The 25,226-nt window shown below is 42.2% G+C and overlaps 1 long non-coding RNA gene across 3 annotated transcripts; it reads left to right on the forward strand.

The window, feature by feature from the left end:
• The first annotated feature begins 1,101 nt into the window (after positions 1 to 1,101).
• On the forward strand, positions 1,102 to 22,788 carry LOC110016929 (uncharacterized). Of its 3 annotated transcripts, XR_013650573.1 has the most exons (5): positions 1,102 to 1,349; positions 1,677 to 1,715; positions 1,938 to 1,985; positions 18,522 to 18,601; positions 18,689 to 22,788. It is a non-coding gene; the product is annotated as an uncharacterized LOC110016929 (long non-coding RNA). The 3 variants fall into 3 exon arrangements; XR_013650572.1 differs by having other exon boundaries at positions 1,102 to 1,715; XR_002875097.2 differs by lacking the exons at positions 18,522 to 18,601; positions 18,689 to 22,788 and adding an exon at positions 2,303 to 5,435.
• The last annotated feature ends 2,438 nt before the right edge of the window (positions 22,789 to 25,226 follow it).

A 25,226-nucleotide genomic window follows, 5' to 3' on the forward strand; every position in this document is an offset into this window, starting at 1 on the left:
GAACGCCGGCCAAACCTGGAGGGAAATCTCATTAGGTTGGAGTGATTGACCATTCAAAATAATGCTGCCCTGGCCGCGGCGTGCTTGAGGGGTTAGCAGGACACCAAATCCATATTATAGTCATGGAACGGCGTGAGGGAGAGGTGATATTGGAGGCATAAAGCAGGCGTAATTGGCATTTCTGTTTAACAAAGACTGAGAAAAAAGTCATCAAAACAGAGCATCGTTTCCTCAATCAGATATTTAGCTCAGGTAGTGTCAGGTTTTCATTACTTTTTACACCTGCTCACGACGGAAACCTGCAGCACCTTGACATTCATTAGTGCAGAACGCTGTAGGAACTCATTAGTTAGCGGCTGACAACACAGAAGCAGCACTTGTGGAGGTCCATTTGAATCAATATTGCTTCTCTTAGTACTAATTGAAGGCGTGTGATTCACTGTAACCGCTGTCAAAGTATTGTGCTTTGATAATCGGGAGCCACCGGGATGCTTCTCGTCTCGCCGCATAATCACCCAAGGCTGGAAGCAGCTATTTGAAGGCAGCCATCTTTTTTAATGATGTATTCATTCACGCATGCACGCCAAATCCAAAGTCATGTTTGTATTTGCTGGACACTGCAAACAATTTGCTCAACACCTGTCATTATTTTGGAAACAAAGATTATTAAGAATCTGTGCTAGTTTTACATTTTATGAACATTTATTATCTCTCTACCGAAAAATTACCCCCCCCCCCTAGCCCCAACAGCATTGTTTTTCATTTAAAGATTTAACATGAAAGTTTCAAAAAGCTTTAAACTCTGAAATATGTTTATTAAAACCTAACAAAATGTAAAATTAGTATATCTATAATTTATATTATTAATTGTTTATTTTATAATTTATATTAAAATTTGAGTGAACCTTTGTCAGTATTTTAGACACATTTCACAGTTTCAACCTTGTTTTTTGCACTGAAAAAAATGATTTTTTTTTTGCCTTCTTAATATTATTCCAGTTAACAATATAAATCCTACAAAATAATACCAATTCTGTGCTTTTACTTAAAAAAACTTGTTATCATGTGATGCATTACTTGGTAAATCTTTCTTATCATAAGTCCTCTGTTTTGTATGTACATTTAATCCTTCAATCCAAGTAATATTTACTAAACCAGTCCGTTGGCTTAATTAGTTGATATTTCCAAGTAAATGTAACATCAGTGATTCTAACTCGCCTCTCTCTACTGGGAGCACAACGTCAAAGCCCCGCCCCTCATTTGAGCGGTCTTTCGTCAGACGGACAGGTGCGCATGCTCCACATTTCAAATGTTGGCGGACTTTGTTGACTGCAACGTGGATCACAAAGGTAAGTTTTTTAGTGAAACAAACTTTGTACGTTCCTGTTGGCTCACTTACTTAAGCTAGTCCTCGTTTAAAGCAGCGGCGCGAGCAAATGTTGTTTTCTTGCTAGCTAGCTAGCTAAGTTTACGAGCTAGCTAACGTTGCTATATCACTGTTTGTCCGTTTTGCCTGGAAATGCCCCATTATACTTGAAGGCGTGTTTTTACCCAAGCAAATTGTGGTAAAGTTCATGCTTGAAGGAGTGAATTTCATGATACATGTTTTAGAAAAGAAAAAAAAGAGTTGTGCTTCCCGTCATGTTGTCTCCCCTCCCCCGCCGTTTTTGCTGAAGCAACTACTTTGGACAACTGCAGGACACCTGGCCATACAGGTAATATTACAAAATTATGTTCACATCATGTACATCAAAAACAAAGCAATATAAATGTACATCCTTAAGTTAGTGTGAGATGAAAAACATAATAGATAACCTTTTTTCTTTCTTTCTTTTTTTTCAAGAACATCATGTTCTTGAAAATGATTAGATTTAATTTGACATAAAATGTATTTGGTAGTATGGTTTAATTTTAAAATTTGAATTTGTATGTTTCAGGTGCAAAACATGAGATGGATGGATGTGAAGATGATCTAAGATTATGAGGTATCTTCATGATGATCACCGTAATAATAATAATAAACCATGACCATATTTAAATGATTGTCCAGCCTTAATGTGAGTTTTTACTTGTGACATTATATTAAAGGTCAAATATTATTTACACTTGTGATTTTTAAAGAGAAAATAGGTGCATATTTTATATATTAACTTTTAACTGATTTCTTATATGCATTTTATTCTCTTACCCTTTTTTAAATTCTTTAGTCGTTGAAGATTTTTTACTTTTATTTTAGGAGCATAATAGTATTTCAGTTGTAACTTTTTTATTTTTTCTGATTTGGTCCCTCGTTTTTTTTTAGCTCCAGTGTTTTTCCCCCCATCTTGACTTTTCACACTGGGAATAGTTCTGGTCCACCAGTTGCTGTCCCATTGACAGCTCCTGCCTGGAGGGCTGGAGGGCTCTGCACCACTGTGTGCCCAGGCCAGGGTGGTGGGTGTTGACCCCTCTTGGTGTGGATGGCCCCCCAAACATGTCTTTGTCTCAGGGTCAGCCCCTGTGGACCATGTTGTGTAACTTGACATAAAAAAGTGTCATATAAATATTGTTTAAATTACACTAAAGTTGAGTATACCTTCCTTTTTTTATAGTGTGTAGAGACTAAATAAATCCACACTGAAAAAAATTTGGAGTGTCATTTACTTAAAAAAATGCTTGTAAATTTAACTCGGGCTATTTTTAAGTAAATATTTACAAGGCCAAAACATCATTTTTGTCAGTGCATGTTTCATCTTTTGTTGTTACACATAGACAACAAGCAGGTTCATTAAAAAACTCACAAAATACAGGCTATTTGTTTAGAACTAACGCATAAATACTTATTGGCTGTTGTTTGAAGTACCGTAATTCTATTGAACTGTTAACCTTTTCAGATAATTTTCACCTTTTTTAATGCGTGTCTGGAGCTCCTTTTTTTTTTATTTGGTCAAATTCTTAAGTAGCAATGCGGCATAGACTGTTAATTTTACTACTTTCAAGTGATTTTCTTCTTGAAATTAATGCTCTTTCCGATGCACACGAAAATCAGGATCAATTATGTCTTAATAAGTAAAGCTGTCTAATAAAAGAGTGATAAAATAATAACTACAATCTTCATCTATTTTGTTTTGGGCCAAAAAGTGATACCCAGATTAAAATGATCAGCAATCAGTTTAATGTTCTTAATCCTTTTGCTCCAGTAAGCTGTGAAGATAACAAGGCCCAGTCTGACATTTCCGGAATAAAGCAGGAGATTCCTGGGTGAGATCCGCAGCTGCTTGTTAGTGTTGCCTGCCAGGAATAAGTGAGCTGCAGAGGGTGAAACGGGCAGAATGAAGCTGCACTAATGAGCTTCATTATCAGTCCATGATTTTAAGAGGCTTTCTTAGGAGGTCCGCCGGGAAAATGAATTAGCAAAATTCAGATTAGAAACCTCGCTGCTTCGCTTCTGTACTCTTTGATGCATCCGAATATGGAGAAGCTAAAGAATGTTAAAAAAATAACTATAATAAAAAAGGGGAGAAGTATCACAGTGGTTGAGGTTAAACCATTCAGAGTTATTTCCATCATTAGTGTCTCACAACACAAACAAGATCAAAGCTAATCGGATGAGAAAATGCTCGTTTTGATCAAGTTTTTTCTGCCTTTGTCCCCACAAAGTGTCTGTGCTTATGGATGAGTCATACTCCTGTTTCTTCTCTTCTCCCTCCTCTGCTGCCTTCGCCTATATGTACCCCTCCCTTAAAGACTGCCCCCCCCTCACCGTTTCACACCACAGCAGTAGGTACTGAGCTCCGGATCAGTGCTGCATTATCTACATTACAGTCCTGTGATCTAATTGTTTTTTTAATGCGGAGACTTTCTGGAGATGAGTCACCACTTGGCCAGAATCTGCTCAGACATCACCCAAAAATCGAAATAACAAGCAGCAAACTCAAATGAACGAGCACATGTGGGGCTGCTCGTTCCTCTAGAACTTTTATTATTTTCCTTTTATCGTCCTTCAGAGGCTCCATTCTCAGGGAAATTGGTGGCTTTGATTGAGCGCTGTTACATTCAATCAGAGCCCTATTAAAAACAAAATTCCAACATTTACTGCGGTTCAACAAACAAACACCAATCAGTTTATGTAACTCGGATAACCTGCCAGGAGGAAATTGCTGTGTGGGATGAAAAAAAGTCCATGATCACCACAGAAACCACACAGAAGTCAGCTTTAGTTTTATGATGATTTTAACTTAATTGAGGTGATTTTTCTTTTGTCGCTCGGCCAGATTCAGCGCCAAGTTTTCCCATGATGCATCTGCCTCTATCATTTCAAAAAAAGGAGAGATGTTAGGGATGCGAGAAAATATTTGTGTTACAGAAAAATGTGCACGAATAAGTCTATAAGCGTTGGCGGTTTGGCTCTGGGCTGATGGCGTCCTTGGCGTGCTTGGGATGAACCCGGTTGGTAGACGCATGAACCCCAGAACCTAGACGCTGATGGTAGTTGGAGGACAGGGCCATGACAGAGAAGGGGGTAAAATCAACCATTCTCAACAACCATTAGACCATTTGTGATTGTGATTGGCTGAGATCAGTGGCGGTTTTTGATATGGGCGATGTGGGCGGTCGCCCAGGGCGGCACATCATTGGGGGCGGCATTTGCCGTGCCTGATGCGTTACACATAATGTGCTACATACTTAATTCAAAGAGGAAGCTTGGAGCTTTTAATTTGGAATTGCTTCAGCAGCCGACACTTCATGCTTTTATTTTGACACATCAGACTATTAAGAATGTCTTCCTCCTATTTCCTCTTCACACTTATGGTGCAAAAAAAAAAGCGCTGGTGGGGTTACTCGCCCAGGGAGTAAGTTAGTGTAGAACTGCCACTGGCTGAGATAAAAGGTGTGCCATTTAGCTATTGGTTCAGAGCAAAGGCCTGATCCGTGATGGTGTGTAGTGTGTGTGTAGCGTGAAGTAACATCCCAGGACTGTAAACCTGCTGTTAGCACGTACTAAGTTTTCCAGACAAACCACAAGGTTAAGTAAAACTCTAAAACTAAAATACAGTTTAATAAACATAGTATTATGAACTATTAGTACATAACATTTTTAACGTACTGATAATTCAAAAACTACACAGTTAGAGTACACATATCTATGTGAGGAGATACTTTTGTGTTAACAGATGAGTAGATGTATTTAAACGCGCATGTGCTGTGACGTTTGTATCGGAAGATGTTGGATTGGCCGTTCTGCATGTCAATCAAGTCACAAACTTCTCTGTGAGGATTTCGATTTGCTGGCGGATTTTTAAAAGTATATTTTCATTTTTTTGGTTATTTATCTTTGCTGGCCTGTGATCTACCCTCATGTCTGTGAAGATCGACCGGTCCAACGCGATCGACGTAATGAGCACCCGTGTTTTAGAGGTTTTACTTGCAAGTAGGGTTGGGCGATGTCCCTTAAATTGGCCGTTGACGATGTTTGCTGTCAACCATCGGGATGGACGATGATATCGTCGTGGGGGGGGGGGTATATTTAATATTCTGTCTTATATAATTGCTATTCGTTATTTTACTTTATTACTTTATTTTATTTCTCAACTAATGACTCATCCGCGATTATCCAGTATAAACTGAGGGAAGTGACTTTAACAAAAAAAAGTAACAAACAAACTAGAAAAGAAGTGGTCCGCTCCCGCACTTAACTAGTCAAGTGGACCGGCGGAGCGCAGACTTACAGCTTTGTGTTTGAGTGGAAGTGGGGGGGGGTGCTTTGTTACATGAGCGGTATGTGGGAGATTTAGAACTGCAATCCGTTCCGCAGCTCTAGGGGAACGGGCTACCAAACTCAGAACCGGGTCTAAAAGTGTGTGTGTCTGAGCAGAGGATCGTGAGCACACACACAGCACTTTGGGGCGGTGTATCAGTCCTTAGAAATCGTTCAAACAATCACGTGGATTTGTGTTTCGAGTCGTGTCCCGACTAAATATAGGCTGTCGTTGTTCCCACTGGTTTACATGCAGCCAAGATGCAGATCGCTGCACCACCCAAAGCTAATGCTGTTAGCCCGTGTTAGCATACTGCTAATTCTGGCTTCTTTCTTGCTCCGTTTTTCAACAGAAAAAGCACTGACCACACGGATTATAAATAAAACGATGAGCGAACAGGCGTTTCATAATAATCGTAACATTATTAAAAGCACGTTTAGAAGATCGTCATTTATATTACCGAGCTTACATATAAATGTATAAAGCCGCTCGGCAACATTGTTTTGTATTGAATTGTTACATTCAATAAAGTTTGAGAAAAAAATAGCCGCTCGGTGCAACTGATATCCGCTTCCGGTTTTTCAAACCCTACTGCGCATGTGCGAATGATTTATTCCGACCGAAAGTGTGACCCATGTGAACGTTTGTTATATTCTGAAAACATTTTTCTGGAACCATGTACACGGTTGGATTCTAATCCGACCATTGATCCGGTCAAGATATTTTTCACATGTAACCGCGGCTTATGGTGTCGACTCCCAGCGTGGCATCACGATGGTGTCTCTCCATCGGGATGTCACTCACCCATCACGATGGACGATGGTATCGTCCATCGTCACAACCCTACTTGCAAGTAGGAGTGACAGAAAATTATTACATGCAAGAGTTCGGCCACTCTCTACAACTGCATGTCTGTGGCCTTTAGTTCCCAGGAGATAAAGTCAGAGTTGGCTTTGTTTTGGAGCTGCTGCATGTAGGTGCAGACGAATGTCAGCACATGGGCAGGGTCAAGGGGACGGACACGCAACAGAGTCAATGTAAACGAACTTAGTCGTGAGACGAACTACCCTCACAACAGATGGACCAGTGTGAATCCAGAGTCAGTCCCAACTGTCTTTACGGATGGATACGGGCTGTCTGCGGGTGAAAAATGCTTAAACCTGTACGGGGCACGCAGGTGACCTGTACAAATATCAAGGTCATAGACCGCTCAGTGAACCCGCAGAGAGAAAAATGTTCATGCCCATTTTTTATGGTCATGCTGCGGGCGACAGGTCGTAGAAATAACACTTGACGCTTACAGTACAGTACGTACAGATTTTCCATTTTAACCTAAATGCAACAGGGTCAGTGGATTTATTACTCTAATAGATTTACTTACTTAAATCTATTAGAATCTGTTTATTTCTCCATCAACGTCTATGGGATTTTGGCTTCTTGGAGCAGTTTCTTGTTAGGAATGCCAAGGGGGCGGGGTCACTTAGTCCATTTCTCGTATACTGTCAATGTTTTTTAACACTAAGTCTTTGATTCAGCTGTCCTATAAATGAGAGAATTGTCCTTAATTCCTGTTTCTGCATTTTGATTATGTTCTTTTTGACTATTGTGAAGCACTTTGTGATCTTATCTTAGAAATAAACATTTCCTTTACTGAGTTCCTGGAGGCTGTTTTTTTTTTTTTTTCAATGTTGACAAAAGTTTTCAAGCTCCACCTAAGCTTTACTGCAGTGGACGACATCAGGATATAGAGACATTGTATGGGGGAGCTTTAGCGGCTCCACAGCTCCTCCTGAGTCCAGCGACCCCAGATCCAGACCAAAACAGCTGTTGGTCTCAGTCATCCTCGTGGAGAGCTGTGGCCCATCTCAGCCTGGTTTTGCTGTGGCAAAGGGCCAATTCTTGCTTTTTTGTTCTTTTTGCTATCCTCGCGCTGTGGCATTGCTACTGGAGGACCCCCCCCCCCGTGGAGGGAGACCTGCACTAATGTGCTTCACAGACATTAAGCCCCCCCAACTCGCTGTTACAGAAGTCTGACTTCTTCCACCAGAAGATCCAGCGTTTTCCTAGTCCTAATTCCTAATCCCTGTCGGCCCTTAAGGTGTTTTGATCATAGCTGTGACGTTTAGTGCTGTCAACTCCTACTTTTTTTTTTTAATTGTCAGGACGTCAGACCAGGTACAAGAGGGAAAAACGCTCAAACTAATGACAACAAAATAGGAAAGTAATAAAAAATAAAGCAACACTAAAAGAAATTAAGATTTCAGAAATCCTGTCAACTCCAGGATCTCGTTTCCCAAAACACGGACGTGGGATGTTTTTCAAACACTAAATAAACCTGATGTAGCAGAGGATATAAAAAATAGAAGGTTCATTTAAAAAACCCAAAAACATTGGATAAACAAGAAAAACTGCATTTGTTCTCCTTTCAAAACAATCAACTTAGGTTCTCATCTCGCAGAAAAGACACTTCTCCATCGCTTCATCCTTTATCATTTTACATAGTCTTTACAGTTATACTGTTTTTTTAGCATATTCTTTTATTTAGCTTAACTATTGATCATGTTTTGATCGGATGGCCGTCTTGTGGTGAAACGACGATAAAGATCCTTGAATCCTCGAATTTTCCCCACAGATGCTTCTCTATGCAGCAGCAGAAGATCCTTTTTATCTGTTTGTGGTGATGAATTCTGATGATGTAGCTTCCATGATTATGGATACAAATTTGAATATTTTGTTCATTATTTTTCAGAGAAAACATTTTCAGATTTTTGGTCTACTGGCAGAAGTGATGCACGTCCGTTTGAGTGCAAACAAAGGTTTCTCTGCAGATTCCTTTCACTGCACCACTAGAAAAGGATTTTTTTGTATCTTTCATTCTTATTTATTGTTTGCCGGAGGAGGTTTTACTCTTTCCCCACTTCAGGTTTTCCCGGTTTGCTGAAAACAGAACAAAGTCAGTAAATCTTTCTCCATTAATTCTCCTGATCTGATATCCATGAAAAGGTTCTGTTTCTCAAAAGCTTTTAACCATTTTTTTCTTCAAATTGACTGTCCGTCATTTTTTTGATCTTTTCATTTGCTTTCCTCATTATTCAAGTTTGAAAAAATGTCTTTTATGCAGTTTGTGGGGAAGTGTTCAGAGCATTTTCAATAAAGAAATGGAAATCTGTTTAACAAAAAAATTACAATATAATTTAAAGGAATAGCAATAACACCTACTCTAAGTATAAAGACTAATCTGTTGATAAAGTCAGAGTAACATGTGTTTTCTCACACACATCGCTCATCTCATTTACTGAAGCTATAAAGGTAAAACACTGAACCCAAAGCTGAACCACATATACATGCTGCAGGTTTTTGGGTTTTTCTGGTCTGTTGAAGCTTGTAGACACAAGCGGCTGGTTCAAGGGGCATCTTTGAGGAGAGCAGGGGTGTCTTGAAGTTCCTATTAAAACTCGATGGGAATGTGACGTAAAGTGAAAATCCATACGTCACGCCTGCGACTCACCTACTACACCCTTACTTACCCTTCTGTGTTGTTAAAGTTAAAAGGTAAAGTACCATTAGATGTTACACACCTAAGTGTGTGAAATGTGTTCTCCGCATTTGTCCCATCCCCTGGGGGAGCGGTGAGCTGCAGACACAGCCGCGCTTGGGAACCATTTGGTGGTTTAACCCCCCCAATACATCCCCTTAATGCCGATTGTCAAGCAGGGAGGCATTGGGTCCCATTTTTAGAGTCTTTAGTATGGCTCGGTGTGGATGTGAACACCCGACCTTCCAGTCACAGGGCGGACACTCTACCACAAGACCACTGAGCTGGTTCCTACAAGTGTTCATTACAACCTGTTATCCACAACATGTCTACAGAAAAAATGTGCATGATCATTTTTGCTCTACTGGTTCACTGAGCGGTCTGAGACTTTCACATCCCATATCCACCTGTAAGGACAGTTGGGATCATTGTCCTTATCAGAAAACTGGACTGAGTGTGTTGTCACCCAATGGACTCCCAATGGAGTCAATCCAGCCGCCAATTTTTTTGCAATACGGACGCCGCAGTTTTGGAGCCCGACCGCATCAGTAAGCACCGATTAGTTGGAGTCGACCTGAGTCACTGTTCTAGTACAACCAGTTCTCTAACCAGGGGTGAGCTTGTTGGAAGGCTGCACCGCTTCCGCTTAAAACTGGAATACACAAAATCTGTCAAATGTCTTGAATGTTGGATGTGTGATTAACTACTTTTACTGAGGCATCTGATTGGTAGTTAGTACTTATCCTTTGTACCCCTGGTGGGGCATAGGCCATCAACAACTTCTCTCTATTGTCTTCTGTCCTGGGCTATCCTTTCTAGCACTTTCCAGGTGTGACAGTCTGCTTGACTTCAGCCTCAAGGCCCCTCCTCCACATGTTCCATGGTCTTCCTCAATTCATATTTACCCTGGATTCCATTCCTGGCGAGTAATGTTGGTTTCTCAGTGTGACCCCGCCAACCCCAACTCCGCCTTTTGATCTCTGTAGTTGTAGTGTCAGATAAGTTAATTCTTTAAGAGTTCTGGTACATTGCCTGTCCGTCCTGGGGGAGGATCCCTGCTTCATGTGGGCATCCCTGAGGTTTCTTCGTTTTTTCCTAATTCTGTTTTTTTTTTGTTTTTCCTTACAGCGAAGGAGGTTTAGTCAATTCTATGCATTTATGATCCTTTTTGATTGTATGTTTTCCATATAATTACCGGTACGAAGTCCACTGAGACGACTGTTGTTGTAAATTTGGGCTATATAAATAAAATTGAATTGAATTGAAATCCTCCCCGTCGATTCACTGCACTGCCTAGATACGTGAAAGACTACTTCTACCAGGGAGTTGTCGCCTAGCTTCCCTGGCTCTGTGGTGTTAGAGTTGATCTACTGAATCTTGGTCTTCAGGGGGATGATGAAGCCAACTTTAGAAGAAAATGATGCAAGCCTTGACATTTTGTCCTGTATCTGTTGCTGGCTGTGTGAGAGTAGGGCTAGTCCAGGTGGTCTAGTTCAGACTGTGAGGGAAGGGTCCATTGGATGTAGTTTTCTTTTCTATCCACTGTTTGCTTCATCACCCAGTCGATAGCGAGGCAGAATAGAAACGGCGATTAGGGGCATCCCTGATGTACACCAGACATCAGATTGGCCAGTTTATATCTTCAACTACAGAAAAAATATATTGTTAAAAACCGGTATCATATCCAGAATGGTTCTTTTGACCAACAGAATGAATGAGTAACAGCTTATTTCTCTAGAAAAGTCTACGGGATTTGGGCTTCTTGGAGCCCACGGGTACTTCCTGTTTGGAACGCTGGGGGGGGGGTCACTCAGTCCAGTTCTGATATACAGTCAACGGAAGGCTTTACTAAGACAATGACGGAGAAGCTTCCCGGTCAGTTTGCAAAAGCAAGCTGCAGTAAAATGTAAAAATGTCTCATTCCCTTAATACAAACTGATCTCCAGTTGATGTAAATGTTCCCTTAGCGATCTGTTTAGCGCCCCGCCCATCAGAATTTGGGGTATTTTTGGTTGATACGTTCCTTCTCACACAGTAAAAAAGCAGGAGGACTTATCCGCTTGGATAAAAAGAATAAAAATTGTTCCTATTGTGAAATATTAGTTTTCTGTTCAAAGACTTGCTTTATGAAAGGGCATTTTGTGGTCAAACACTTGAGCGTTTCTTGTCGTCTCACCAACAAAACTCACTTGATTGAGGCTTATTTCTGGACACCGAAGCTTCTCGATTCAATAAAGAAGAGTTAAGCCAACCTGTTGATCATTTGAGCTCCTCCAGCAGACGATGGGAAATTGAACCCCCCCCCCCCCCCCTCCACATTTCACCACTCCAGATAGACTGAGTGTGCTTGTTTACTGCAGCTTCTGCTTCCATTACATGACGAATGTCACGGTAGTCACCTGCATCCTAAACGACAGATTAATCTTGCTTAGAACGTCCACAGTTTGACAGGTGGGATTGAGAAAAATGACTGTTAGCAGGAAGGCATGTGCTGCTGTGGCTTTGCTAATCATTTTGCCTTTTCTACTCAGTCTTCCTTTCTCAATCACACCCCCAGCATCCTCACCCCAATAACTCAGCAGCCTTAAAAGCCCTGTGGGTTCATAGTAAGGGAAGAGCATGATTTATCGGCCCACACTCCGTCATGAGGTATGTGGGGATTTGTGGGTCTCAGCTCTCTGTGTGTGGGCTGAAGTATTCCAAGTATTGCCTTTAGTTTAATATTAAAAAGCCTTTGGCCCTAATAGGCATTGTAAATTAAAGATGCCAAGGAGTCGCTGTGAAATGACATAAAGAGAGTGTTTGTTTACAACCAGAGTCCAGGGCAAAAGGTCTGAAAAAGATCCATTTCATTTTGTTTCGGAGCAAATCTTTACGACAGTGTGTTGGGGCTAAGATAAAAAAGTAAAATAAAAAAATATACAAGACTAAGTCATAAAATTGTGAGAAAAAAGTTGTAATTATGACAAAAAGCCAGTTAATTATTCAAAAAAAAATTACCAGAATACTATAAAGTCAAAATATTACCACAGTAAAGTTGTACAATTAAATGAATAAAGTCATATACTGTCATAGTCAAACACTATGGAGACCCAGTTGCTGAAACCCGGAAGAAACTCAGGAGACGAGGCAGAGTCAGAAGATTTAATCTGAGGGTGATGCGAGTCGTGGACGAGGAGGAATGTCAGGGACAACGTAGACAGCCTGTGACGAGGTGGAGCGCCGAGGACGGCGAGCACAGCTTGGAGCGAGTGGAGGCGCCGAGGACGGCGTAGACAGCCTGTGACGAGGTGGAGCGCCGAGGACGGCGAGCACAGCTTGGAGCGAGTGGAGGCGCCGAGGACGGCGTAGACAGCCTGTGACGAGGTGGAGCGCCGAGGACGGCGAGCACAGCTTGGAGCGAGTGGAGGCGCCGAGGACGGCGTAGACAGCCGGTGACGAGGAAGAACCAGCGGCACCCGTGGAGGAGCGGACCTGAAGGCGTAGAATAAGGCAAGGTAAGTACGTGGCTTAACTTGGCAAAACTGGACTTAGCTAGAGACCAGGCGTAGGCACCGGAGAGAGTGTAACGGACTGGCGTAGTTTTTGTGAGAAAAAAGTTGTAATTATGACAAAAAGCCAGTTAATTATTCTAAAAAAAAGGAACGAGGACCAGTTGGCCGGATTTTGAGCGGCCAGGCAGCGCAGCGCAGCCTCGAGTTCCTGGTTGGCACGCTCCGCCTGTCCGTTAGACTGGGGGTGATGTCCAGAAGTTAAACTGACCGTGGCCCCTAGAGCAGAACAAAAGGCTCTCCAGACCTGAGACACAAATTGAGGGCCACGGTCTGAAACAATGTCACTGGGAATGCCGTGGTGGCGGAATACGTTCTGGACCACGATCTCGGCCATCTCTGTGGCTGTGGGTAGCTTGGGAAGGGGAATAAACTGAGCAGATTTTGAAAAACGGTCGATGACGGTGAGTATTACTGTGTTACCTTGTGAGGGGGGCAGACCAGTGACAAAGTCCATGGCGAGATGGGACCAAGGACGTTGAGGAACAGGCAGAGGATGGAGCAGACCGGCAGGAGGAGAGTGCGTGGACTTGGAGCGTGCACAGACTTCGCAGGCGGCGACGAACTCCCTGACATCGCGCTCCATGGTGGGCCAGAAGAACCTCCTTCGGAGGAGTTTTAGAGTCCTTTGAATGCCCCCATGACAGGAAATGCGAGAGGTGTGCCCCCAGACCAAAACCGCAGAACGAAGCGAGGAGGGAACATAAAGGGTGTTGGCAGGAGCTGGAGGGTGATCGGGTTCTTCGTTTTGGGCCTGTAGGACCCGGGTTTCAATGTCCCACGTGAGTTGACCAATAATACATGTGGGGGAAATAATGGGAGAGGGTTCCTGACTGTCACTGATGCTGGAGAGACGTGAAAGAGCATCAGGCTTTATATTCCTGCTGCCAGGCCTATAAGTAATAATGAAGGAAAAACGGTCAAAAAAAAGGCACCAACGGGCCTGACGTGAATTTAAACGTTTGGCGGATCGGAGGTAAGCTAAGTTTTTATGATCCGTCCAAACGATAAATTGTTGAGCCGCACCCTCGAGCCAGTGGCGCCACTCCTCTAACGCGAGTTTTATAGCCAGAAGTTCTCGGTTACCCACGTCGTAATTACGCTCCGCAGCGGAGAGTTTGCGAGAGAAGAAGGCACAAGGTTTTAATTTGCCGGTCTCGCTCTCACGCTGGGAGAGAACCGCCCCGACCCCAGAGTCGGAGGCATCGACCTCGACTATGAACTGGCGAAGAGGGTCGGGCTGAATGAGGATGGGAGCCGAGGTGAATAAGGCCTTGAGCTTGTCGAAAGCAGCCTGAGCCTCCTGAGTCCAAATAAAGGGGAAATTGACCGAAGTGAGCTTAGTGAGAGGGGCAGCAATGCTGCTGTAGTTCCGGATAAACCGGCGGTAAAAATTGGCGAAACCGAGGAAACGTTGGAGCTGTTTTCTGGACTCAGGCGGTTCCCAATTAGCTACGGCAGAGACTTTAGCGGGATCAGGGCGGATGTTTCCTGCCTCTATTATAAACCCGAGGAAGGAGATGGTGGGAACATGGAATTCACATTTTTCAGCTTTAACAAAAAGCTGGTTCTCGAGTAAACGCTCGAGTACCTGCCGGACATGGTGGGTGTGTTGGGCCTGGTCACGGGAGTAAATGAGAATGTCGTCTAAGTATACAAAAACAAAACGGTTGAGGAAATCACGAAGCACATCATTTACGAGATGTTGAAAAATGGCGGGTGCGTTAGTGAGCCCGAAAGGCATTACTAAATACTCAAAGTGTCCGAGGGGGGTGTTAAACGCTGTCTTCCATTCATCCCCCTCCCTCATACGGACGAGATGATAGGCATTACGAAGGTCCAGTTTAGTAAAGACCCGAGCTTCTTGGACGGAGTCAAGGGCGGAACTGATTAGCGGGAGAGGATACTTATTTTTAACAGTGATCTGATTAAGCTCTCGAAAATCGATGCAGGGGCGTAAGGTTTTGTCTTTCTTTTGGACAAAAAAGAACCCAGCCCCGACAGGAGAGGAGGAGGGACGTATGTGTCCGGAAGCGAGAGCTTCATGGATGTATCTTTCCATTGCCTGCTTCTCAGGGCCTGATAAATTAAACAGACGACCCCTGGGAAGAGTAGCCCCTTTTAGAAGTTCTATGGAGCAGTCGTACGGTCTGTGAGGTGGTAAAGCGCCAGCCCTGGCCTTACTAAAAACCGTCTTAAGGTCGTGATAGCAGGACGGTACCTTGGAAAGGTCGATGACCTCCGGAGTAGGACAGTGACTTGTGGGAACTGAAGGAATGGCGGAGCGAAGGCAATTAGCCATACAGGCAGTACTCCAGTTGGTGATGTGCCGGTTAACCCAGTCAAACTGCGGGTTATGAGCGCACAGCCAGGGAAAACCTAGGATGACCGGAGATTGGGGGGATTGAGTGACATAAAACTGCATGAATTCATGATGGTTACCAGAAGAGATTAGTTGAACGGGCTTGGTGCGGTGGGTGATGTGAGTAAGGAGTTGGCCTCCTAGTCCAGCCGCCTTGACGGGATGTTCCAACGGTTCTGTAGGAAGATTGAGCTCAGAGACCAGATGGTTATCAATAAAACTCTGTTCGGAACCAGAATCAATGAGAGCCTTGCAAACATGGGTTCTTGAAAGGTTACATAGCTTGACAGGGATGTACAAAAAGGTGTTCTCAGTGGTGAGAGGAGGGTGACCCGCCCGCGGCCTGTCGTCTAGCGGGGGGTCTTGGCGTTTAAACGTAAGGTACACTGGTGAACGAGATGACCCGACTGTCCACAGTAAAAACAGGTACCTTCGTCTCTACGTCTCTGCCGCTCCTCAGGTGTAAGTTTGGAGTGTCCTATTTGCATAGGTTCCTGCGGGGGTCCTCTGACCTGTTCATGAGAAACGGGATGGAGAGATTCAGTGCTTGATGTCAGAGGCAGGAGTTTGACCACCGTTTTCTTTTGATAGTGGGGACGCTCAGCCTGGCGTTCTCGGAGGCGAACGTCAGACCGCAAGGCCGCGGTGACGAGCTCCTCAAAAGTCTTGGCTTCGGGCTGAGAACATAAATGATCCTTGATGGAGTCATTGAGAGATTGGTAAAACACCCCCTTAAGAGCGATGTCCGGCCAACCTGCCTCCACCGCCAGGATACGAAAGTCAATTAAATGGTCACTCACTGATCTGCTGCGTTGCCTGAGAGCTAGTAATCGGCGAGTAGCTTCTTCCTCCTTGCGGGGCTGGTCGAACACCAGACAAAACTCATTTATGAAACGCTCGAATGGGACCTGGTGTATGGGATTGGCAGTAAGAAAAGCCTGCGCCCATTGGAGCGCCTTACCCCTAAGAGAGTTCACGATGAGGGTTATTTTGCTTTGATCGGCGTGGTAATGTCGCGGAGCCTGCTGGAAAATTAGCCGACATTGTAGGAGGAAACCCCCGCATGCTTTGACGTCACCATGGAAGACCTCGGGTTGAAGCCGGATGTTTTCATTAGCTGCGTTAGCGATAGCGGGGCCCGGACTTCCGGTGGCGGAGAAGGAGGTGCTGGCTGCGGCGATGGAAGATTGCTGACCGGTAAGGTCCATTAGGGCATGAGATATTCCATCCAGCCGACGGAAAAGATCCTGCTGGACGGTGGCCATCTGGTTCAGTGATTCCGCTTGGCGTCCCAGAGCAATCCCCTGCTGCGTGACGGCGAAGCGGAGTCCTTCCGGGTCAGCTGGGTCTGGGCTATGGCCAGTCCGTTCTGTCATAGTCAAACACTATGGAGACCCAGTTGCTGAAACCCGGAAGAAACTCAGGAGACGAGGCAGAGTCAGAAGATTTAATCTGAGGGTGATGCGAGTCGTGGACAAGGAGGAATGTCAGGGACAACGTAGACAGCCTGTGACGAGGTGGAGCGCCGAGGACGGCGAGCACAGCTTGGAGCGAGTGGAGGCGCCGAGGACGGCGTAGACAGCCTGTGACGAGGTGGAGCGCCGAGGACGGCGAGCACAGCTTGGAGCGAGTGGAGGCGCCGAGGACGGCGTAGACAGCCTGTGACGAGGTGGAGCGCCGAGGACGGCGAGCACAGCTTGGAGCGAGTGGAGGCGCCGAGGACGGCGTAGACAGCCGGTGACGAGGAAGAACCAGCGGCACCCGTGGAGGAGCGGACCTGAAGGCGTAGAATAAGGCAAGGTAAGTACGTGGCTTAACTTGGCAAAACTGGACTTAGCTAGAGACCAGGCGTAGGCACCGGAGAGAGTGTAACGGACTGGCGTAGTATGCTGGGATGGATCTCCTTAAGAAGGTCTGCTGGTGATGAGGTGATGAGGTGCAGCTGGTTCCAATGAGGAGCAGGGAGGAGGGAGGCAGCTGACGGCGGAACCGTGACAATATACCGTATTTTCCGGACTATAAGTCGCCCTTTTTTTCATAGTTTGGCAAGGGGTGCGACTTATACTCCGCAGCGACTTATATTAGAAATAAATTCAAATAAATACTTTGTTAACCCTCCTGTTATGTTCATTTGTGAGGAACAGAGATGATGTTCCTGGGTCAATTTGATGTATGAGGTATGTTAAGTGTTAAGAGTATGTTAAATGACTCAGAGAATCAGCAAACTTTTTTTTACAGTAAGATCTTGAAGGCTAACAACATAATATTCTATTTTCCAATGATTTCATAGATTCAGAAATGCAATAAAAATGACAACTATTTCTACAAATACAGGATGAAAACAGAGTATTAGTTGGCCAATGATGCTTCATGAAAGGAATAAATAAATAGGTTTGAGAAAGAATTACTGTGAAATTATGAGATAAACAGTCTGCTATGATTGTGTCATATGAGGTTGTAAAAGTTATTATATCTTGGTCTCAGATTTTGTCAAATAAATTTCTCGTTAAAATGCGACTTATAGTCCAGTGCGACTCATCTGCGTTTTTTTCTACTTTATAATGCATTTTTGGGCTGGTGCGACTTATACTCCGGAGCGACTTATAGTCCCGAAAATACGGTAGTTATGAAAAATTTACAATTTACAAGAATACAGTTGTACATTTATGGCAATACAGTCATGCAATTATAAGAAAACAGTTAAAATATTTTGAGAATAAAGTCGTACAATTAAATAGTGTAAATATTAACAAGAATAATATTTTTTCTAGAATACAATTGTACATTTACGGTTGTTTAAAATCTACAATTTACAAGAATAAAGTAATCAAATTACCAGGAAAACATCAGAAAAATATCTTAAAGCCATAAAAACATTTAACGATTTATTAGAATAACATTACACAATTATGTGAAAAACAAAAAAATCAACAATTATTAGGAATAAAGTTGTAAAATTGTGGGGGGAAAGTAACATTTTTCAAAGATTAAGTCGTACAATTATGACAAAGACAGTTGAACAAATGTGGAGGGAAAAAATTACAAGAAAAAGTTATGCTTTTTTCAAAATAAAATTTAGCTTTTAAAATGTTCAGCAAAGATATTCAAATATGACATGTCCAATAAATTTATGGTCACACTGCTCAAGAATAACTTTAATATAAGCATTGAACTTTTATGAAATTTAAAATTTAGATTACGATTTTTTTTAAATAAAAAGTGTACAATTGTAATTTGGAAAAGTTTGACCTTTGTTTGCATAATTTCAGGATTTTACCCTCACATTTATATATTTTTCATTGACACTCCATCTTCTATTTCTCCAATGTTTTTAGGTAAGAATATTAGCAGCAATGGATGATCATAAGTCCAGAAGGTGTTTGCATGTGAATAAAGCCACACGCTTCTTACAGATGTGAGTCCAGCCCAGATGTTTACAAAAGCAAAGCTTCCAGATCTGCTGTTTAGATTTGTCATCCCGAGTCACCGTGCATGTCCGCAGACGGCTAATTACCCCGAATATGAAAGGGAGCAGGGCTGCTCTTTGACATCAGCACACCACCGAGAAAACCAGCAGGAACCTGAAGCCCATTAGCGAGCGCGTGGTCGGCCCGGGTCTGGATCTGCTCGGCACGCACCTTTCCAGGCTTGGCTCCACTTTGAAATCTCACTGATGTTTCATGTCGGCCTCTCACCACCGTCTTGGATTTGTGAGGAAACAAAAGCAGCTCCCGTCGGCAGCCACTCGGCTTCAGGAACAATCTTTTTTAGCAGGTGGACACATATGCATGCAAATGCTCACACAAGAAACTCTGCTTCTTTGATCAGACCTACTTTAAACTTCAATAAAGCTGGAGATCAAGCAGAGTAGTACATGCTTGCAGTTTTACTCCCACGTCTCTCTGATAGTGGCGGCAAACTCGCCTTAATAGTTTCAGGATGCCTTCAAAGGGAGCTCTGAGGTCTCAACCTCTGCAGATATTCTGGATGCTGCGATAAATATTTTAGGTTTGTTCGTTTATTTTTAGGAACATTGTGACTGAAGTGTTAGTTTCCCTTTGGTTTATTAAAGAGGTGTTGGATTGATCACATTTGGGTTCAGACCTGTTTTCTAGAGGAGATGAAGCCTTTTTGAAAGCTGCCTCTAGTGGACATCAGAGGTTTCTGTCTTTCTGAAGACTAAACTGTGTTGTTAAAAGGATTCAAATGAAAACAGTTTTAGATTTTCCTGATTTTCAACCTGTGTTCCTGGTTTTTTAACTACCAGTTACTGGTTTGAAGCCCATGAGATAACATTGGGCGTTATAAATAAAATTGACATTCTATAAAAACATCTGCATTTCAGTTTTGTTCATCTCTGTCTTTGTTATGTATGTTTTTTTTGTCCTAAACCTTTTATAGCATCATTTCTTAAATAGCATTTCAAGTAAAGCAATAAAAATTCTCTCCCGTTATTCACATATTTTGAATAAATAACCCACATTTGATCTTTTTTTTACATTGTAATAAAATAAGATACAGATTCTTCTCCCTGTAATAAAATGAACAATCAAATGATTGAAATTTTTTTTTTCATTTTGGTGTATTCTTGTATATTTTGTGACATTTTTAATAAAATGATTCAGAATTCATTTTTCATAATCAAAACGTTTGTTTTAATGCAGTTATGGATCAAACCTCATGCTTGTAGTCAGAAGTTTGGGAACGCTGCAAAAACATCCCCTGGAAACTATTTAAAAATTATTAAAATTTGAAAAATGTTCTTTCAATAAGCAAAAGCAATCTAGAAATGGTCTTACCAGAATTCTAGGTCACTAAGACATGTTTTCTTAGGATTATTTTGAAAAACATTCTTAATACAAATATTTTTTTATCAAGTCAGAAAATAAGACATTTTTTTTTAAACAAGGGTTATTTTACTTTTACGGTTTTTAGAGATTCAAGACATTTGACTAGGAAAGAAGTTGTTGTAACTTCTCTTTGCTCTACAACTACAGTCCTGATTGTTTTATATCATAGGAGCTGTAGAAAGTTTTTTATCTATTTACTTTAAATAATATTTTAAGCATAAGTTTATTTGTTACTTTCCCGACAGACTTGTTTGATTTTAGAAATTTGAAAGTTTATTTGGCTCATAATTGACATTTCATGACAGATTTATCCTAAAATGTGTAACTTTAGTCCTACGTTTATGGTTTATAAATAGGGTTATATTTGTTGGAAGGTTTATAAATATACCAACTTTAAAGATATTAAACACTTATTTTCAGAAGTGATCAGAGAATTTCATGATTTAACTTCTTCAAAGAGCTGGACGTCACAACTTATTGGAAGAAATCTTACGAAGACTAATTCTACTCATTTCACTTAAAGGAAAAACATCTTCTATTCTGTATTTTTTTTAATTGATTTAAAATAGACATTTGATCCAATGAACATGAAACTCTTTTTGTAAATTAGGTCAAATAAAATAAAAAATCAAATGTTTTTGGCCTTCCAGCTGTATTATTTTAAACCAACTCTAAGGATCAGATGTACAGAAATGATTGTCTGCTTCACGTCTGTAAAACTTGAGAAAAACCTTTGCGAGCTTTAAAACACGATCGGCTGTTGGAAGTGGAACATTTTGGCTGCAGTGCTCTTTAGTTTCTGCTGGTTTCTGAGCCACCGATGCTGCCAAGTAAGGCTGGCTGAGAGCCTTTGCCAGGAAAAGGGACAAGGTCAGCCAGAGCACAATGTGACCACAGCCCAACCAGCGCCCAAGCGTCCCTCCCACTAACCATAAACCAGGATGCCTGCAACCACAAGACCGTATGGCCATTGAGCAGAACTCATTATTACTGCTTTTTTTCAAAACACATGGTGATCTATGAAAGCCTATTTTTTTTATCTGAGAGAGACAAATATTTAGCTGAAAAAGGTGCGGTCTCAGCTAATGAAGTGATATGAAAGGCTTCGTCATTGCCCATATGTTGCTGCTTTTCCTGGCACCTATATACATGAGAAAATACATAATTATATAGATGTCGTGTGGATGTGTGGTGTCTTCGATCCAGCAGCTGCTAAATCAGTATGGAGCTCACTCCTTTGACCTTTCCGATGTCTGGTGTCAGCAGAGGAGCCCGGATACATATCGATGTTGTCTAACTGCAGTCTCCCGGGCTCAATGGGTTGTCCTGTGCGGCACGCTCGCCTCATCCAAGAAACAAACCTGCATCTGCTTCAGCACGCACACACTAAGCTGAGGTAACACGTTCTGCCGCTCGCTGCCAAAAAACATCTTAACCAAAGACCCTCTGTCAGCAAATTCTGCCGACCGAACAACCTGGAAGGGATGAGCTTTAGGTGGGCAGGTTCAACATTTTAGGAAAAAGGGGAAATGTTTTTAACTTGGCAAATTTCAGGACATTGTGACTCATAAACTGATAGAAATACGTCACGTTTAGTCTGGAAGCAGTGCTGGATTACCATCATCGTTCCACAGATGCAGATTAAAGCACCACGAAAAAAAACATTTCTTCAAAATGCAAACGAGTTTTCTGTCCTGGGGAGTCTGCAGGGCGGATGTTTAAGTGGTGGGGGGTTCATGGAGTCTCACATCAACTCGGCAAATGTTCACACACCACAAGGACAATCTGTGTTTGCTTGTTTTCAGATTTTCCCCCACAAATATTCACAAATGTTTACATTTTCTCCCCTTTTTTTTTGCAAGAGAAGCAAATTGTTATGTGATGAAATATCAGCGAGTGAACGAATTTATAAAAAAGAAACTGAACAAATAGTAAACAACTGTCACCAAAAGCCACATGTGGTTCTCTAATAGTCTTTTCTTGAAGCAGAACCATATTCTTCTTCCTCCATAACATTTGAGGCAGGATTTCATTTCTTTTTTAGTCTCCAGGGTACTCTGACTTATACAACCCAAGGCACTGACTCACGAACAAACTAAGCACATATATAACAGTTTCCCAAGACAATTGACTCCCGGAGAATGAAAAAGCTCATTATAACTTCAGACACAGGAAGAGGAGAAAAGTAAAGCCTGAACGCGGCCTTTCAGAAACTCAAAACAGGTTGTTTACCCCCGAAACAAACACAGTAAACGTCTTATTTTCTCCTCTTCTTATGTCTTACAGCTAGACAGTCGGTTTCAGATGTTTCACATTGAAAGTTGCATGTTGAACTTGGGACATTATCGTAACCAGGGGCTCTGTTTAAACGGATGCAAGAGATACAAGGAAGAAATGGGAAGTCTGTTTCTTTGGTTCCATCAGCCCCATCAACACCACCTAAAGCCAATATGGGGCCAAACTGGTCTCATCTTTCAGTTTGGTTACGACTAATGTGTTCAATTTAATTTGGGCAGACAAGTGTTGAAACATGGATAAGTTTCTCAAAGTGACATTTCAAGCAGTTTCAGGGCGTCTTTTATTATGATCTATATTAGAAAGGATGTGAGGATGCAATTTTACATAGTTGGAATTACTACATAGATATAACCACGTATATTTTCTTACATAAATAAGATCAATGTCGCAAAATATATTTTAAGTAAAATTAGTGTTCAAATGCAAAACATTTTTTTTTCTATATTGATCAATGTAGCCAAAACTGTAAACGTGTCTGTTTAGCTAAATGCAAGTGACTTCCTGTTTAAACAGAAAATGACCTGACGGGTGGGCGTGTCATTTGGGGTAGATGGAGGTCATTATAAGTGCAGTTCACCTGTTCACTCAGGTGGAACGGACGCCAGTTGGAGTAGGCTGGAGATGTATACTTTGTGGACCGATTTTTGACATTTCTTTCGAGATTCCTTTACAGATTGGCTTCAACGTTCTTTTTGATGTTGCTTTCGACGTTGTTCTTCTCTTTTCTTTCAACATAACTTTAGACACAACTGCTATTGCTGCAAATCGCTGTAAGTCCCCACCCCTATATGTGTGGTAACCAACACACATGAGCAAAGCAGCTCTAGTTAAATAAAGCAAGGTTTGAACATGTAGCCACTTCTGCGCGTTATCAAACCAAATACATCCCATGTTTGCTTGGAGTGGAGGACGTTTATTGACACGGACATGTCGTCACCATCAATAACGTCAAACCTTACGGTGCCAGGTTGAATTGTTTGTCAGATAAAAAATATGACTTTTCCCAGTGTATGTTTGTATGTAAAAAACGTGATGTCGATTTGGTTCTGAAATGTTACAGCTTTGCACGCCAAACGGATCCGCCTCTTCTGTCTATAGAATTAAACTCTCTTTCAGCTTTTTCCAGAAACAATCACATAACAAACCAGGTAGACACGTGACTGCTATAGAAAAATATTACGTCCTTGGCGTTGACGTAAATTTATGAGGGGGCTGGGGGCTGCAGGGGGCAGACAAAGTGTGGGGAGAAGCTTCTCATCAACACTTTACTAAGATACTTAGTGTGCAGAGAGCCCACAGCCCAAAGCGGGGATTCTGGTAGACCTGAGACCTCCAACAAGACTTCCCTTTTATCAGCTCCTCCCTGGAGGGGTGGGGGGGGGGGGGGGGGGGGGGGGGCAGACACGATAGCGGCCTCAGACAAGCTTAAAATGAAGACAGATCTACCTCTCTCTCTCTGTGTTCTCACAAAATTGTCTGTTGTTTATCCGCTGGTCTGCCCCCACCACCCACCCCCTCAAGTTTCAATATTGCCTTCTCTCACAGCAGGTCAGCTCCCAGTCAGGGGGGGGCATTTGTTCAAGTCAAAGCATGGAGTGGAGAGAGTAGGAATTGGATGTTTTTCTGACATTTTAAAGTCGGTTTGTTTCAGTTTGATGAAGAACTTCAGCCACGGGTATCATCTATGATATTCAGCTTTGTTTTGGCCTTTTTAATCTCAACATCGTTGCTTTATGTTTAATGTGGCTATGAAAGGCTTAAACGTTGTTTTCTTCTTTTCACAAATTAGCAGCAGATAGTTTTCTAATATTGCTGTTAAAGCCTTAGCATCTGTGGCTTTATTTATGTCATTTTCATTTGTTTTCATTATTTTTTGTGTGGGGGGTTAAAAGGGTTATGGGCGTTCTGTGCGTTTTTATAATTTCATTGATTTAACTTGATTTGAATTTCTCCAATCAACCCTCTGTCTCCTCTGCATCCTTCTCACTCACACCAACCAGCTCCTCTACATCCATGAACCTCCTCTTTGGTCTTCCCTCTAGACCTCTTTTCTGGTGGCTCCAACGTTTTTTTTTACAAAAAAAGTCCAAACCTCAAAGACCCACTCCAAAGAAAACTGTGTTTTTGGTGTTTGTAACATGTCGTTTTCTGATGATTGAGGACATACATAAGGTTAAGATTGGATTTCTGAGTATTTCTTTATTCAAACTGTTGTAATTCAGGAACAGACGAAAAACGATTGTTGGAAAAAGCTTGTAGCAGTGACGTCGGTACACCAGTCGGTGGGCCACAAGCTGGAATCCGGTCCGAAACTGTATGGCTGTAAGCCAGCGAGAGAGTGTAAACAAAGAGATGATGGGAAGGGGGCAGGCTTACTCCTGCCGCTCTGCAGAAACTATGGCTCTATGATTTTGGCTAAAAACAGCATAATCATCATAAAAAGACCATTGGGAGCGCTTTTAAAGTTAAATCAAAAGATGAATGACTGGAGTATGATTTAAATCTGATTACCTGAATTCATCTCCAAAACATCTGCTATGATCTGTTCCTCTGATGGATCCATTCCTGATCTTATTCATCCTCATCCCTTCCTAAAAGAACCTCGACATCTTCATCTCTTCCACCTCCAGCTCTGCCTCCTGTCTCCAAACCAAAAACATACAATCCAAATCATTATGTTCAGAAACACTCTAGAGAATAAGACCCTGTTGGAGCTCTCATAACTGGTATTTGTTCACTGCTGGGACCAGGTTTTGTTGCATCATGATGATGATGTTTACCCAGAGCTGGTGTTCCATTACTTTAATAGTATGTCCTTAAATAGAGCTTCCCTTTTGATGATACCATTTTACTGTTTGTTTCTCTAACTGTCACCAATCAGATTTCCTCCAA

Source organism: Oryzias latipes, chromosome 17, assembly GCF_053564925.1.
Source record: "Oryzias latipes strain Hd-rR chromosome 17, Olatipes_Hd-rR_3.1".
NCBI lineage: Eukaryota > Metazoa > Chordata > Actinopteri > Beloniformes > Adrianichthyidae > Oryzias > Oryzias latipes.